Consider the following 17985-nt stretch of genomic DNA (forward strand, 5'->3'; position numbering starts at 1 on the left):
TATTTCCAAGCACATTTGCAGCTAGCCCCTCATCAGCATGGCTTCAGAAAACTCCATAGCACTACCTCCGCGCTAAATGTCATTAGCACCCAGATAAATTGCGGTTTGAATCAATATCCCCACCATAGAACAGTACTCGTAGCGTTAGACCTATCAAAAGCTTTTGATACGGTCAACCATGGCTCGTTACTGCAAGACCTTGAAGGGTCTACCCTTCTCCCATGTCTTAAAAGGTGGACCGCAAATTATCTGGGTGGTCGGCAGGCATCGGTGCAATTCAGAAACGAAACATCAAAACAAAGGAGAATTAAACAAGGGGTGCCACAGGGTGGTGTCCTATCCCCGCTTTTGTTTAATTTCTACATATCTAAGCTACCTTCACCACCGGAAGGAGTCACAATCGTTTCCTACGCCGATGACTGCACAATAATGGCCACAGGCCCAGGCCCAGAGATCGATGAGCTGTGCAATAAAATAAACGGCTATCTCCCTGATCTCTCCAGTTTTTTCGCCTCGCGAGACCTGGCATTGTCACCGACTAAATCTTCCGCGACCTTATTTACAACATGGACGCCCCAAATGTCGACCATATTGAAGATCCACGTCGATGGCACTACGCTACCGACTGTCCTACACCCCAAAATCTTGGGTGTGACGTTTGATCAGGATCTACATTTTGGTGCGCACGCAACCGCAATTGTTCCAAGAATTCAAATCCCTTGCTGGCAGTACCTGGGGAAAAGATAAAGAAACGCTCTTGACCATATACAAAGCAATTAGCCAGCCGATTACGTGCTACGCGTCACCCATATGGTCGCCAAGCCTAAAAACCAGCCACTGGAAGAAACTACAGGCCTGCCAAAATACTGGTCTCAGAATCGCCACGGGCTGTCTTCTTATGTCCCCAGAACACCATCTGCATAATGAGGCAAGAATACTCCCCATCAGGGAGAGAAATGAGATGCTGACCAAACAGTTTCTGTTGAATACCCAGAAACCTGGGCATCCGAACAGACATCTGATTGACGAACCAGCACCGCCTAGGGGCCTAAGGAGTCATCTCCGTGAGCATTTTGAGGAAATACGGCACCTGAGAACCCAGCCGTATGAAGCGGAAAAACACAAGCAGGTCCTTGGTGAACTACATAGACAGGCGTCGGACCTTTGTGTCGGGAATTGCCCGGTGAATCCAGTACTTGAAGAAAAATATCCAGAACTCGCAGAAGAGGAACGCATACTCCCCAGGGAAACGCGTGTCACTCTTGCTCAACTTCGTTCTGGATACTGTAACAGGTTAAACTCTTACCTATCCAGAATCAACCCCGACATACAAAATGTATGCCCCGCTTGCAATGTGTCCCCACATTACACCAACCATCTCTTTAATTGTAATGTGGAACCAACGCCTCTAACACCCCTTTCCTTATGGTCCACCCCTGTTGAAACGGCAAGTTTCCTTGGACTCCCGTTAGAGGATATTGATGACAATTTGTGATCGGTCGCGGCTATTAGGTGGGGCGAGCATTGGTACAACAACAACAACAACAGCCCCTTACTATTGAGTATTTAAACAACCTTCATATAATCAAAACTAAAAGGCTAAACCATATCGCAGTCGAAGCTGAGCAGAAAAATGCCGTAACCTGGCTATGGCTCGCACTTACGTTTATTTCAATATGTTTCATTACATTTCTCCTGATTAAACTAAAACAAACCCCTAAAATAACTGTTAACAATAAAGCCTATGGAGGAGGGCGTTCCATTATGTGGAAGACATGCAAATAGCTACAATTAACGCTATAAACAAGTCAACCGAAACATAGACGTCTCAGTTTAAGAGAGGGAGAAGTCAGCAACGCTTTTCTTCTCACGCCCGAAATTGCTGATGATACGTCTACCATTGGACGCGTGATCTGATACTTCCTACCGCTGGCTACTACCACTAGCTTTACAACATTATTCTCACGCCTAAACTGCTGACGATATGTCTACCATTGGGCGTGTGACCAAACACTCCACATAGCTTGGTATAAGCTTTAACTTTAGCAACAACAATATTGACTAAACCCGAAACTCACTCCCCTTCACTTCAACGTGCAACAATAAGAATTCTCAAGCACCAAACTATAGCTACAGTGGCAACAACAACATCGTCTAAAATCAGCGGCTAAGCGCAAGCAGTTAGGTTAGAGCTAAGTTATATTGTTAGAATTAATTCGTTCTATAAAGAATCGTAATAAAGAGAACACGGCTCAATATAATAAGTGTCGCGTGTTTTATTTACTTATATTATTATTTTTTTTAAATAGGTGGATATCCTTATTTTTATCGCTTGTGTGAAAACTGTCATCGTGCCCTTTCATGTTCATTGGCAGCCCTGTCCTCTCACTTCTATTATTATCTACTGATTCATTCTTTATATTCATTCTCTCTTTACTTTGTACTGAAATATTATTCCGAGCTTAAGTTGTCTCATTTTATGAAATGTAAACGGAGTCATTCGTTAAACTGAATTCAATAAAGTTGGTCATACAAAACTGTCGTAGTGACAGTTCTCAGAAGTGGTCATGGACCTAAATAGGTTGACGATTGCAGAATTAAAAGAAATACTGCATAAACTGCAAATTAAGACAAGTGGCACAAAACCCGAATTGGTCAGCAGATTACAAGAAGTAGACGAAACATTATTGACGCCAATGCTGGAGCCTTTTATGCAAGTGGGTGCAGCGGTAACACAGGCAAGTAATGCAAATCTGAAGCAGAGTGAGCAGCAGTCCAGGGACGATGCTGTGGTCATGACGCAGCTGGAGGTGCAAGTTAGCCCGCTACGTGGAGCGATAGATACGCTAAGTGCACAGTTGCAGGCCATACGTCCAGGAGGATCAAGTGTACTTGAACCAAATCCAGGTAACTGCAGTGATTTGTATAGGGCAACGTGTGTTTCAGCGCCGCTCGTAGTCACACAGGCGCCGGTAGCGTTCGTGCCACAAGTAGCATCAGTGACAACGCCAGCGTGGACAGCATTGCCTACGTCGTCTTCAGCGCCAATTGAACGTAATTTTCCACTTGCACCGCAATACTCGTATATGCCACAAACGTCACAGCAACCATACTTTTCGTACTCAACTTTGCCATATGCAATAACGCAGTCGCCGTATTCAACTGCGCAGTCAGCGTATCCAACAGCGCAGCAGCTAATTTCATCGTATTCAGGTACAAACGGGTCAAATGGATCGCATTTTGTGCATGACGCCATACAGCCGGTAATTTCAAATTCGACAGCGAGAGGTAGATGCTCGCATGCGATGAAAAACACATGTACACATAAGGCGAGTGAAATAGCAGCGATTCTGCCAATTTTCAACCCTACCGACAATGCATATTCGTCAATTCAGTTCATTGAGAGAGTTGAGCAGTTGAGAGAAATGTATCACTGGGACGATACATTAGTAATTCTAGCGGTTCTCAGTAGGTTGAGTGGTGTTGCAAAGCGATGGGCAGATGCTCAACCAGCATTTAGGAAATGGAGTGAGTTTGTGTCAGCATTTTTGACAGATTTCCCATACGTAAGTAATTCGGCTGATACCCATATTCGCATGATGAATACAACAATGAAAAAGAGTGAAACATTGATTGAGTATTATTACAATATGCTCGCTATAGGTCGTAGAGGGAATAATGATGACTGCTCAATATGTAGCTATATTATAAACAAATTAGCCGATAACAATTTGCGTAAAACATTGAATGTAATGAAGTTTTCAAAATGTGCAGATTTGTTGCAATCTCTTTTAAATTTATCTGCAAATGTAGAAGGTCAAAATGAAAGAATTCCAATGCAGCAGAGTTCGCATATTTTGGGTGATATTAACAAAACAAACGTAGTTGGACCGATATGTTATAACTGCAGGGAAAGAGAGCACATAGCTAAGAATTGTGCGAAGCCAAGAGCGAAGAGTGTATCAAAACAAACTGATCGAGTACATTGTATAGCAGGTGAAGAGCAGGAGGTTGGTAAGCAAAGTGTAGAAAGTGAGACAATAATAAATAAAATCGATAACGAAAATATGTGTATGGAATTGTGTAAAGATATTTTAATTATAGGCAAACTAGAGGTGAAGTGTAAAGCGCTCATTGATTCGGGTAGCAGCAAATCCTTGGTGAAGCAGTCGATTGCCGAAAAGTGCGGTTCATGTGTTATTCCGTGTAATGAAAAATTGATGGGTTTTGCTGGTCGTGAAGTTGTATGCCCCGTAAAAATAATAGTACGCGTTAAGTTTGATGACGTTATACGTATGGTCGAATTTCTTGTTATCAATGATTCAGTGATGATGCATGATGCACTTATTGGAATCGACGTGCTAGCTAAGGGAAAGGTTGTAATTGAAAATGGAGCGTGTAGAGTTATGGCAATTAGTAGTGATGTTTTAGATACCGATAAATCATTAAAGGCTAATGTGGGTAATGAATTGATTAATTTAGTTAATGCATATGCGCATTGTTTCGGCGAAAAGTTGCATGAGTTAGGGAGGTCCAAAACGTTTAAGATGGACATTAAGTTGACGTCGGAGAGGCCGGTAGTTAGAAAACCATACGGCATTCCAATCCCTAAACAGCGTGTCGTTGAAAATATAGTCGGAGTTGTTGGATTTGGGAATCATTAGAAAATCAAATTCACTGTATGCATCACCAATCGTTTTGGTTCGAAAGCAGAATGGTGAAGACAGACTCTGCGTAGACTTCCGTGGGTTGAATGCAGTGACTGCAAAGCAGCCGTGGTTGATGCCTACAGTGGATGGGGTTCTGGCAACATTGTCTGGAAAGAAGTTTTATACCACATTGGACCTTATGTCTGGATATTACCAAATGGAGGTAGAGGAAAATTCTAAACAGTTTACAGCATTCGTAACGCCCAGTGGACATTTTGAATTTAACAGGATGCCATTCGGCTTACGAAATGCTCCGTGCGCTTTCCAGAGAATGATGTCACAGTTAATTGAACCTTTAAAGAAAGCAGTTGTCAGTTACGTAAATGAAGTAATAATCGCCACAGATACTGAAGAATAAAATTTACCCTATTTAGAAGAATTTTTGAAAATTATTCAGAATGAGGGTTTGACATTAAGGTTATCAAAGTGTTCTTTCTTGAAAAACGAAGTAACGTTCTTAGGGCATGTTGTTGTTGTTGTTGTTGTAGGGCATCAAATCGATGTGAGTGGCATTAGGCCAGGAATTTCGAAAACGTCTGCCATAGAGGAGTACTCAACTCCACGCAATCAATTAGAAGTTCGTAGGTTCTTGGGATTGACTGGGTTTTTCCGGAAGTTTGTTCCTGGGTATGCGCACATCGCTAGGCCCCTCACCCATTTTACGAAGAAGACCGTCGAATTCGAATGGAGTACAGACTGTGAAGAAGCATTTCGATTGTTAATCAACTTAATTACCAGAGCACCAGTGCTAACGATCTATAATACTACGAAAGAGCACGAACTTCATACCGATGCATCAAGTATTGGCATCGCAGCTATACTACTACAGAGAGAGGGTAACGATTTGAAGCCAGTAGCGTATTATAGTCGAGCATGTACTCCACAAGAAGCGAATTACCATGCTTATGAATTGGAGGTATTGGCAGTTGTAGAAGGTTGCGATAGATTTAGAATGTTTTATTGAGAAAAGATTTTACCATTGTTACGGATTGTCAGGCAATCACAACGGCGAAATCGTCCACACCAATGAAACTAAGGGTAGCGCGTTGGCTCTTGAGACTTTTAGAATATGAGTGTACGATCGTACATCGGGCTGGGTCTTCGATGAGTCGTTCGCCCGTTGATGGAGCGCAGCAAGTAGGAGATGTTGGTGCTAAGGTTTTAACATTAACCACCAGTGACTGGGTTTGTACGATGCAAAGGCAAGATGCCAACATAAGCGAAATTGTTAATAGTTTGCACAATGATATTGATGGCCGACGAGGTGACATGGCTACAAGTTTATGTTTGAAAGAAAATCGACTGTATCGAAAGGGTGAACACGAGTGCTTATTACTGGTCGTTCCAAAGGGGATGCGGTGGCGTATACTGAATATGTGCCATGATGACGTTGGACATCCTGGTGTTGACGGAACTATTGAGAGAATTGCTCAAAACTTTTGGTTTCCGAGAATGCGGAATTTTGTCAAGGGGTTTATAAAATCCTGCATCGAATGTTGCTACTACCGCGAGCCACGGCGTAAGGAGTGTGAATTATATGCGATGGATATACCGCAGTTGCCATTCCAGACACTTCATGTAGGCCATTTAGGACCGTTCGTGAAAAGCCGACGTGGCTACGAGTATGTGCTTGTTGTTGTCGATGCACTAACGAGGTATACTGCAGTTTGCCCAACACGTTCGACGAAGACGAAGTAGTGGACGCATTGAATCAGCTGACTCTTTATTTTGGTTTACTACAACGAACTGTGTCGATCGAGGTACTGCGTTTACGTCAGCTACATTCAGTACATTTTGTCAGGCAAACAATATTCAACACATACAGGTGGCAGTGCGAACGCCACAGTCAAATGGCCTCGCAGGGCATGTCAATCAAGCAGTCTTGGCGTATTTGAGAACATCGAGCAGTGATGCAAAGGACTGGGACACACACATCCGGATGCTTCAGTGGTCACTAAACACAAAGGTGAATGCAACAACGAAATTTGCACCCATTGACCTGGTTTACGATTTCCCTTTGCCTGACCTGAGCGGAAATAAGATATTGGCAGCATTACAAACAGACGATCATGAACTACATATGCAAGGGCGACGTGATGAAGCAAATCGCAATATCGAAAAAGCAAGAGTTAAGTGGAAAGAGAAATTCGATGCAAAGCATAAAAAGCCTGTGCCCTATGAGGAGGGATCGTTAGTCCTCATTGAAGCGTCGCCAGAGAGTACAGGCGAATCTCGAAAATTGCAACCTAAGTATAAGGGTCCGTATGTCGTAAAGAAAGTGTTGCGATTCGACCGATATGTTATCGAAGATTTGGAGGGCATGCAGCGTTCTCAACGAAAATACAGTACCATTGCCACATCAGATAAGATGCAGCCCTGGTGTGCCCTGTTTCCAGAAATTGATGAGGATGGTGATCCTGAAGGTGATTACGAACCAGGGTAACTCGGGACGAGTTAATGTCAGGAGAGGCCGAGCTGTCATCGTGCACTTTCATGTTCATTGGCAGCCCTGTCCTCTCACTTCTATTATTATCTACTCATTCATTCTTTATATTCATTCTCTCTTTACTTTGTACTGAAATATTATTCCGAGCTTAAGTTGTCTCATTTTATGGAATGTAAAGGGAGTTATTCGTTAAACTGAATTCAATAAAGTTGGTCATCCAAAACTGTCGTAGTGACAAAGCTATTTTCGATCCGTGATCGTATGTTACGATTCGAGCCCTGTTTTCGGGATTCGTAACATTCGAATTCGTAACATTGCTACGATGGATTGCGTGATTGGGCTGTTTGTTTTAAATATTTTTCGCGTTTCGTAAATTTTCTCCGCTGGCTAGAACTTGTAGAAAATTTCAAATAAACGTCAAAAGTATACGTTCCGAGGAAATTCAATGATGCCACTGTACTAATTTCGAATTTATTTATTACTTTCGGAGACGTTCGGAAACACGGTTGAATTGCATGATAGCAATTTCGTAACTTTCCCGTAAAAACAGTCTACGATGGATTGCGTGAGGGATTCAAGGGGTTGTGTAGCGCAACATATAGCTTTTCCAACCCAATTGTCAACCTCACCTTCGAGCGGCGAATCCCGTTTCACTAACAGACGAGGCTCTGGCGACCCCAAGCTCCTCATGGAACTTGGGGGTGGGGAGGGAGGGATGGCCTGAAGGTTCAATGTGGCCATATAAATCGTTCCCGAGATGGTCGGGCCAGCACCTTAATGGTACTGTGTTACCGGAGCGTATCGGATCTGTATCCGACAAAGGACCATCACATCGATAACACTCCCCAAAGCCTTCGGGGAGTAACCTAATCGCTACAACAACAACAACAACAACATGGATTGCGTGATTGGGCTGATTGGCAGGTGACCTTTCTCGTCATAATTGTTATGGAGATGTTCCCTTAACCCCATGCGAGCGGGGCTAGATGTTGTTGTTGTTCGTTAGGATGGGCAGCGATATAGTTAAGGGGTATTCATAGTTGAAAAGGTTTTTGTTTTTAAAGTTTGCAAATTTTGAAAACGTCTGTACCACTGTCACTTACAAATTACTCTTCTTTTAATACTGTAACGAATTTACTTGCAAATCCTCTTATTTGCAATCCTCTGCTAAGTTCGAATCACTAAACTGTTGAATAAATAACTCCAATATTGAATAATGGAAAAATGGCCTTTATTAAAGTACTTCACAATAACACTTATACTTTGCTACTCGCTGGCTTAATAACCAAACTGATTGATAACTCAAATGAAACTCTACTATTGGCCGCCAGATCGCGTGCTTAATCAAACTGATTGATAGCTCAACTCAAACTGAATTACTTCTTACTCGCCTGCCCCGCTTTTATAGTTTACGCTGCATACTTCTAGGCTCTTCCATTTCCAGAACTTACCAACTATATTCGTGTCTGTGTAGTTCTCATTTAGTTTCTACTTGTTTACAATTGCCTACTTTTTAGCGCTTCTCAGATGTACATATGTGAGTTTGTAGTTTACAGTCTCCCGCACACACATAAGCGTATAAGTAAATTAATCTGTGTGTGACATCTCATCTCTCGCTGCCTTGTATGTAAATGTTGCTCGTCGGAATGTGTACATATGTGTAGACGCAATTATTGATTCGTTTATGTAGATACATAATGATTGAATTATTGATGTGAATTCACGTCACTGCCCAGCATCGGCCTGGAGATGGCAGCACTCCTTAGTTTTGCTAATATTCGTAACAATACTTTTATCCACATAACTGTCCATATACTTTGCAACGACACACTTAAATTGCATTTTTGTTTATTTAACATTTTATTTTACATTGTTTTTACTCCTATAAGTATTCTTAAATCAATTGCGCTTTTGTACTAACATGCATATTTATATGTGTAATTTTTTTTTAGTCATAAGTCACCTTTTTATAGACCTGGTCACATATATATTGTGGCGAATATTAGCATCACTATGATAGTGAATAACAAAAAATCTAACTGCGAAGTTGATGTTATTGACACAGATTTTAGTAAGGCGTTTGATAAAGTATCCCAACCTCTACCCTTACACAAACTCGACCGGTTAGGCTTCCCTCCTTTACTTCTCTCCTGGGTTTCTTCTTATTTGAATAAAAGTAAACAAACAGTTATTTCGTTCGGTTCGTCCAAATTTATCAATAACTTGTAGTGTTCCAGAAGGTAGCCATCTTGGACCAGTATTATTCCTACTGTTCTTTAATGACCTACCAAGTGTTTTGAAGCACTGTTGTTGTTGTAGCAGTGCTTCGCTCCATCCAATAGGTCTGACCAATCACAAATTGTCATCAATGTCCTCTAACGGGAGTCCGAGGAAACTTGCTGTTTCAACAGGGGTGGACCATAATGAGAGAGGTGTTAGAGGCGTTAAGCCCCCATTACAATTGAAGAGATGGTTGTTGTCATGTGGGGACACATTGCAAGCAGAGCATACATTTTGTATGTCGGGGTTGATTCTGGATAGGTAAGCGTTTTACCTGTTACAGTATCCAGATCGAAGTTGAGCTAGAGTAACTCGCGTTTCCCTAGGGAGTTTGTGTTCCTCTTCCGCAAGTTTAGGGTATTGCTCTTTGAGTACTACATTCACCGGGCAATTACTGACATAGAGGTCCGACCCCTGTTTATGGAGTTCACCAAGGACCTGCTTATGTTTTTTGGCTTCATACGGCAGTGTTCTCAGGTGCCATATTTCCTCATAGTGCTTACGGAGGTGACTCCTTAAGCCCCTGGGCGGTGTTGGCTCATCAATCAGATGTCTGTTAGGATGCCCAGGTTTCTGGGTATTCAACAAGAACTGTTTGGTTAGCATCTCATTTCTCTCCTTGATGGGGATATTCTCGCCTCATTATGTAGATGGTGTTCTGGGGACATAAGAAGACAGCCCGTGGCGATGCTGAGAGCAGTATTTTGACAGGCCTGTAGCTTCTTCCAGTGGGTAGTTTTTAGGCTTTGCGACCATATAGGGGACGCGTAGCATGCAATCGGCTGGCCAATTGCTTTGTATGTGGTAATGAGCGTTTCTTTGTCTTTTCTCCAGGTACTGCCAGCAAGGGATTTGAGGATTTTATGACGGCTCTGGATTTTCGGAAGAATTGCGGCTGCGTGCTCACCAAAATGTAGATCCTGATCAAACGTCACACCCAAGATTTTGGGGTGTAAGACAGTCGGTAGCGTAGTGCCATCGACGTGGATGTTCAAAATGGTCGACATTTGGGACGTCCATGTTGTAAATAAGGTCGCGGAGGATTTAGTCGCTGATAATGCCAGGTTTCGCGAGGCGAAAAACTGGAGAGATCAGGGAGGTAGCTGTTGTTGTTGTTGTTGTTGTAGCGATAAGGTTGCTCCCCGAAGGCTTTGGGGAGTGTTATCGATGTGATGGTCCTTTGCCGGATACAGATCCGGTACGCTCCGGTACCACAGCACCATTAAGGTGCTGGCCCGACCATCTCGGGAACGATTTATGTGGCCACATTAAACCTTCAGGCCATCCCCTCCCTCCCCAACCCCAAGTTCCATAAGGAGCTTAGGGTCGCCAGAGCCTCGTCTGTTAGTGAAACAGGATTCGCCGCGGATAGGTGAGGTTGACAATTGGGTTTGGAGAAGCTATATGTTGCGCTGACAACCTGCAGGGTTGCGCTACACAGCCCCTTGAATCTGGTATTTTAGTCGCCTCTTACGACAGGCATACCTACCGCGGGTATATTCTGACCCCCCCTAACCCGCTGGGAGGTAGCCTTTTGTTCTGTTGCAAAGCTCATCGATCTGTGGGCCGTGGCCTATGGTCATTATTGTGCAGTCATCGGCGTAGGAAACGATAGTAACTCCTGGTGGCGAATGTAGCTTAGATATGTAGAATTTAAACAAAAGTGGCGACAGGACACCAACTTGTGCCACCCCTTGTTTAATTCTTCTTGGATTAGATGTTTCATTTCTAAATTGCGCCGATGCCTGCGGACCACCCAGATAATTTGCGGGCCACATTTTAAGACATGGGGGAAGGGTAGACCCTTCCAGGTCTTGCAGCCATGGTTGACCGTATCAAAAGCTTTTGATAGTTCTGACGTAACGAGTACTGTTCTATGGTGGGGGTTTTGATTTAAATCCCAATTTATCTGGGTTCTGATGGCATTTAGCGTGGTGGTGGTGCTATGGAGTTTTCTGAAGCCATGCTGATGACAGGCTAGCTGCAAATTTGCTTTGAAGTAGGGGAGCAAAATGGGTTCAAGCGTCTTGGCTACTGGCGATAGGGGAGATATCGGGCGATACGAATCTCCTATGTTAGCTGGTTTCACCTTGGCCATTTTCCATTTTTCGGGTATGACAAAGGTGGAAAGAGACAGGTTGAAGACATGTGCTAAATATTTGAGACCCTCTTTCCCTAGGCTTTTAGGCATCGGCATGGCTATGACGTCTGGGCCCACTGCTTTGGATGGTTTAGCATGACCGATGGCATCCTCAACTTCTTTGGCGGTGATGGTAATTGGTGACGCGCTGAATTTATGTTTATGTGCGTGCCTGTTAGCCCTCCGTCTATCTTTGTCGACCGTAGAATGCATTATATATTGTCGGCAGCAAGCGCTCGCACTTTTTTCGCATCCGACAGCGCTTTATCGCCAATTGTCATTGTGCCTAGACGGATTCGATAGGGATTTTACGGTGGACTAAAGTTTACCTACACCGGCAGAGAGGTTACAAACGCTTAGGTGCTCCTCCCATTTCGCCCGCTTGTTTTCATCCACAAGCAGTCTGATGCATTGGTTTATATCCCTTATTTGGGGGTCGCCGGGATCAAGCTGTCTTATAAGGTCACGTTCTCTCGCTGAATTTGCGGCCTGCGCCGGGAAGTGGGGCCGAATTTCGGAAACTCTACCAGCGGGAATGAAGCGAGCCGAGGCGGACTCAATGACCTTGCGGAAAGCACGCTCCCCTTGGCGGGCATCAGTCGGGATAGGGAGAGCAGCAAAGCGGTTGTCTGTAAAGGATTTGTATTCGTCCCACTTTCCTTTTTTAAAGTTTATGAAAGTGCGATTTCTGTGACGATGAAGTCAGCGGTACGCTCGAGCGAAAAAGTATAGGCAGGTGGTCGGATGCCAATGTTACCATCGGTTGCCAGTTGACGCAGTTTACGAGTTCTGCGCTCACAATTGAAATATCCGGCGAACTGTGACAGCGTCCTACCATACGTGTGGGGGCGTCTCCATTTATTGTGCAGAACGTTGCTTCTTCTATTTGATCCGCCAACATCTCACCACTACTGTCCGCCAGCAAGTTTGAATGCCATAGATCATGATGGGCATTGAAACCGCTTAAGATAATGCGTTTGTTGCCAGTGAGTAAGGCGCTGATATTAGGGCGGTATCCACTGGAGCAACAGGTGGCAGGAGGGATGTAGATGATGATTTCTAGGTTTGCATCGCCTGACCGGAGAGATAAGCCTTGACGTTCTAAGACACTGTCCCTGCGGTCGATGCCGGGAGCAAATATATGATATTGCACAGAGTGGTGTATGATAAACGCGAGGCCGCCTCCAATTCCGCTCTCGCGATCTTTTCTGTGGACATTATACCCAGAAGAGGTCTGCAGTGCAGATTTTGCTGTGAGTTTAGTCTCTTGAATCGCAGCAATACGGATGTTATGCCGCTTCATGAAATCGACTATCTCCGTGATCTTACCAGTTAATCCATTACAGTTTAACTGCAGAATTCTGAAGTGCATAGGGGGAGACGTCGTCACTCTGGGAGTAAGTGTCGGGTGACTACGCCTGGGTTGTGGAAGGCTAGGACGCAACTGGTGTTGTGGCCCTGGGACTGGACGTCCTTGGGTAAGCATTGGGGTACCCGGTGTATTTGGGTATGCGGCCTGGCAACATGGCGCAATGAAACCCCTCGAGGGGTTGCCGTCGAGGATACCAGAACATCTAGGAAAGTGGCACCGTCCATGGCATTGGGCGGATGTCGCAAACATATATATTCTGTGCTGGGACTAAGAGTCTGTTTCCCTGACCTACACAATTGCTGCCGGAAGAGAGGGGGAGAAGACGGGGGCAGGGGCTGATGCTCGGCAAACGATTTATAGAAGTTGTGTGGACGTCTGGCTTTGGAATCTAGCCCAGAACAACCTGTTCGATGCAACCATCCCTTACACGAGACACACTGACAAGAGTATGACCGTCCCAAAAAGATCCTTTTCCGGCAGATGCAGCAAAACCATTTTGAACCTTTTTGAACTGAAGCAAATAAATGTGGAGCAGCTGTTGAGAACAGCAACTAATTTAAAAAATAAGTATGGAGGAAAAAAACTGGTAACAGAAGGAGTATACAAAGACAGTATGGAATATTTGGGATACGCTTATACATGTATTGTTAATAAGAGCTTTAGAGAAGGTGTAGTCCCAGCATGCTGGAAAACATCGACAGTGATACCAGTTGAAAAAGTTAAAGGGACTGAAAACCAGAGGAAATACGGCCTATTAATATTTCAGAGCTTTTTAGGTAACCGAAGACAAAAAACAGCCATTGAGTCTGTTGTCTCGGAAGAGGTATTGACAGGAATTGGATTCCCACAAGGATCGGTTTTGGTACGAGGTACGATACTCTCATTAATAACATGATAGAAGCACTAAACTGGTTGAGTATAAAACAGCTCATATTCTACCACAGTATGAAATTTGTATTTAATATTAAGCACGGTAAATTACCAACATACCTCAGCGAAAAGCTTAGATATGTAAATGATGCACATTCATACGTAATCAGAGAAAACAATAATTTTAGATTTTCAAAACAGAAGTGGACAAGCAAAATATATTTTATAAGGGTCTGAAATATTTCAATGAACTTCCTAATCACATAAAAAGTAGTAATAACTTCAATACCTTTAAAAAAAGTTTATTGGAGCATTGTAAAACCCTTCCAATAAGATAAAGTTTTTTTTCTTGTATTTTTTACATGACATACCGATACTGGAGCGCGAAAAGAGAATGGTAATACTGGTAGCAGCAAAATACAATGCACCCGGCCCTAAGGAAAAGAAAATCAGTCGCCACCTGTAACTCCAGACAGTTCCAACAACAAATTTCGCTGGAATTCGGTATTTTCAGCCTATATTTACTGTTGCTGATCGGGATCACTCACATTCCGACAGCATTAATATAACAATAAAATTATATGATCTGTAACCAAAATAAGGTCAAACAAAAGTTGGAGCAGGGGGGATTGGAAACACGTCCTTTTCAACCACCCAATATATTTTGAGATGTGCTGATCGGAATCTTCATGCGTTCCGACAGCGTCTTTACTAAACAAAGTTGAGGGGTGATTGGGTACACTTCAATTTCCAACATCCAAAGACATGTTTAGGTGTGTTGATCGGAGACCAATACATTCCGACAGCTTAAAATACAAATATAATTGAAAAATATAAGTTCCAAAATTTGTTGCCTTAAGCTGGGAGCCCACCGTGGTGTGATGGTATCGTGCTCCGCCTATCACACCGTATGCCCTGGGTTCAACTCCCGGGCAAAGCAACATCAAAAATTTTAGAAATAAGATTTTTCAATTAGAAGAAAATTTTTCTAAGCGGGGTCGCCCCTCGGCAGTGTCTGGCAAGCGCTCCGATTGTATTTCTGCCATGAAAAGCTCTCAGTGAAAACTCATCTGCCTTGCAGATGCCGTTCGGAGTCGGCATAAAACATGTAGGTCCCGTCCGGCCAATTTGTAGGGAAAAATCAAGAGCACGACGCAAATTGGAAGAGAAGCTCGGCCTTAGATCTCTTCGGAGGTTATCGCGCCTTACATTTATTTTTTTTTTTTAAGCTGGGAGCCCTGGAGGATTGGAAACGCGTCCTTTCCAACCTTCCTTAAATGACTGGCTCCCAGACTCGTCCGTTTGTTACGCCAGTAAATATGCTGATCGGAATCACATGGCATTCCAACAGCATATTCAATAGAAATAAATGATATAATAATGAATTGTATTTATTAGTTTAAGTTTTAGGCCTAAACAGCCGTAATAATAAATAAATTAAATTAAATTAAATTAAATTAATACGTTGCCTAGTGATGAAAACATTTTAGAGAAAATCGTAAAAGAGCAGCTTCTCGATTACCTGAATAAAAATCAAATTATTATATGTGAACAATCACGGTTCAGAACCAAACACTCTTGTGAAAGCGCTCTAAACCTGGTTATAGCGGAATGGAAAGAAAGCCTATCAAACAAGTTAGTAACAGTGTCGGTCTTCCTGGACCTAAAAAGGGTATTTGAAACCATCGACAGGGTCATCCTACTGAGGAAACTGCATAACATTGGGGTACGTAATACAGCACTGCGGTGGTTTAAAAGCTACCTTTCTGGCAGAAAACAGAAAACCATAATTAGAAGCACATCGTCGCCGGAAGTTGATGTTGACATAGGTCTTCTACAAGGATCTATTCTTGCTGCAATATTATTCATTGTATATATAAACGATATAAAGAGCTGTCTTAGCCACTGCAAGATACGACTCTTCGCAGATGATGCATTATTGAAAATAAGTTGTTCATCGGAGATAGAAGCTATAACTAAAATGCAAGCGAACTTGAATGCTGTTTATAACTGGTTGTGTCAAAATAAGCTTAAGATAAATGACTTATCTTGTTTGGTTGATTTTCCGACAGGGTGGATAAATGATGTATATTGGAACGATTTTCCGTCATCCCTTGTCAAATTTCGGCGTAACCGGTTTGTCTCAAAACCAAATTTGACAAGGGATGACGGAAAATCGTTCCAATTTAAGTTCCAGTTTAAATTGGCTGAGTGTAAAGCAACTCATTGTATACTACACTCTAAAATTCATACACAACATGAAACTAGGCAACCTGCCGAAATATTTAAATGACCGAGTAACATACAACAGCGAGGTTCATGACTACCACACAAAAAAACAGGAATAACTTTCGTCTACCAGCTGTTCGAACAGAATTCGACAAGAACAATATATACTACGAGGGATTGAGAGAGTACAACGATCTACCATCTGAAATAAAACAATGTCCAAATATCAATAAATTTAAGAAATTATTATATAACTATTGCAAAGCACTACCCTTTAGATAATGATCTCATACATACATACATGTACCTAATTTAGGTCTACAAGACCGTAAATAAATAAATAAATAAATATCGGGGACGCGTAGCATGCAATCGGCTGGCCAATTGCTTTGTAAGTGGTAATGAGCGTTTCTTTATCTTTTGCCCAAGTACTGCCAGCAAGAGATTTGAGGATTTTATTACGGCTCTGGATTTTCGTTACAATTGCGGCTGCATGCTCACCAAAATGTAGATCCTGATCGAACGTCACACCCAAGATTTTGGGGTGTAAGACAGTCGGTAGCGTAGTGCCATTGACGTTCAAAATGGTCGACATCTGGGACGTCCATGTTGTAAATAAGGTCGCCGATGATAATGTCAGGTTTCGCGAGGTGAAGAAACTGGAGATATCAGGGAGGTAGCCATTTATTTTGTTGCATTGCTCATCGATCTGTGGGCCTGGGCCTGTGGCCATTATTGTGCAGTTATCGGCGTAGGAAACGATAGTAACTCCTTCTGGTGGCGAAGGTAGCTTTGATATGTAGAAGTTAAAGAAAAATGGGGATAGGACACCACCAAACAGTTGGAGTGTTCATGTGAATCACGTATATTCCTACAACAATGATTTATTAGAGTTGGTTGTGTGTACATAAAAGCTGGTAAAGGGATTGGAAGCGCGTCCTTTCCAACCGTCCGATAAGAGTGGCACCCGGACTTGGCATGGCGTAGCCCAGGGTTATTTTTTATAAGCGCGGCCGAAGGCCGCCAACGCAGAAAGGTGTAATGCGCAAAAATACTATGGATCCCACCCCCGGTTTAGGAAGTACCGGGTAAAAAACGGGTAAAGAAAGTTAACTTCCGCTTTCGGATTATTGATCTAGACGTGAATACGCGTCTTTTGATACCTCACTTAAAAAAAGGACCAATTTTAGGATGGGGCCCCTAAACTGCACAATTATCATAACTTTTGTTGTTGTTGTTTGCCCAACAAAAAAAATATATCGGTATGTTTCTTTTATTAATACCTATCGATCTCAATTTTTCGTTTTTTTATATCAGCATTGTCCGTATACTGCACTTGTTCCGCTAGAGTATACAATTACCCTATTTTTGGATGCGTATTACCATTTTACGACTGATCTAGACATTCATCATTTATTTTTGTTATTACCTGGGATTTGAGGACCCCCTCCGCACTTCAAAAATAAAAATTTTGAAGAACGTGGTATATTGTTCAAAATATTCCCCGATTTCTGCTACGCCAAATATTGGTATTACAAATTAAATAAAAATACACAAACCAGATGCTCTAGGAATATCACACTAGAGCTGCAAAACTAACGATCATTGTAAACAATGCTAACGATTAGTGATGGAACGATATTTCACAATCGGTGATTGCATCGCCTTGAATAAAAATATCTATAGTGATAGCCATGATGTAATAATAAAGGTGATGTCAACAACATAACCTCACTTTTTCAGCAGCTCTTTATGCCAGTATTTTCGTGCATTTCAAAAGTAATAAATTTTGATTGCTTAATTTTTCGTACAAATCCTTCAAATAAATTAGTTTTCTGTAAAATTTTGTCTTTATTCTGTTAGGAAATAAAAAGTTACGTTAATCTTTTAAAATCAGATCTTGTATTCTAATAAACTGTAGTACTTATTCTGCTATCTC

At 42.5% G+C, this 17985-nt stretch overlaps 1 protein-coding gene across 6 annotated transcripts in view; it reads right to left on the reverse strand.

Moving 5' to 3' along the window:
• Window positions 1–17658, reverse strand: part of Cerk (Ceramide kinase) — a 205791-nt gene extending 188133 nt beyond the window's left edge. For all 6 annotated transcript variants that reach the window (XM_067759892.1, XM_067759888.1, XM_067759887.1 and 3 more), the window contains exon 1: window positions 17476–17658. The gene's annotated coding sequence lies outside the window, so the exon portion shown is untranslated. The remainder of the gene's footprint in view (window positions 1–17475) is intronic.
• Window positions 17659–17985: the final 327 nt, after the last annotated feature.

Source organism: Eurosta solidaginis, chromosome 1 (assembly GCF_040869045.1).
Source record: "Eurosta solidaginis isolate ZX-2024a chromosome 1, ASM4086904v1, whole genome shotgun sequence".
NCBI classification, from domain to species: Eukaryota; Metazoa; Arthropoda; class Insecta; order Diptera; family Tephritidae; genus Eurosta; species Eurosta solidaginis.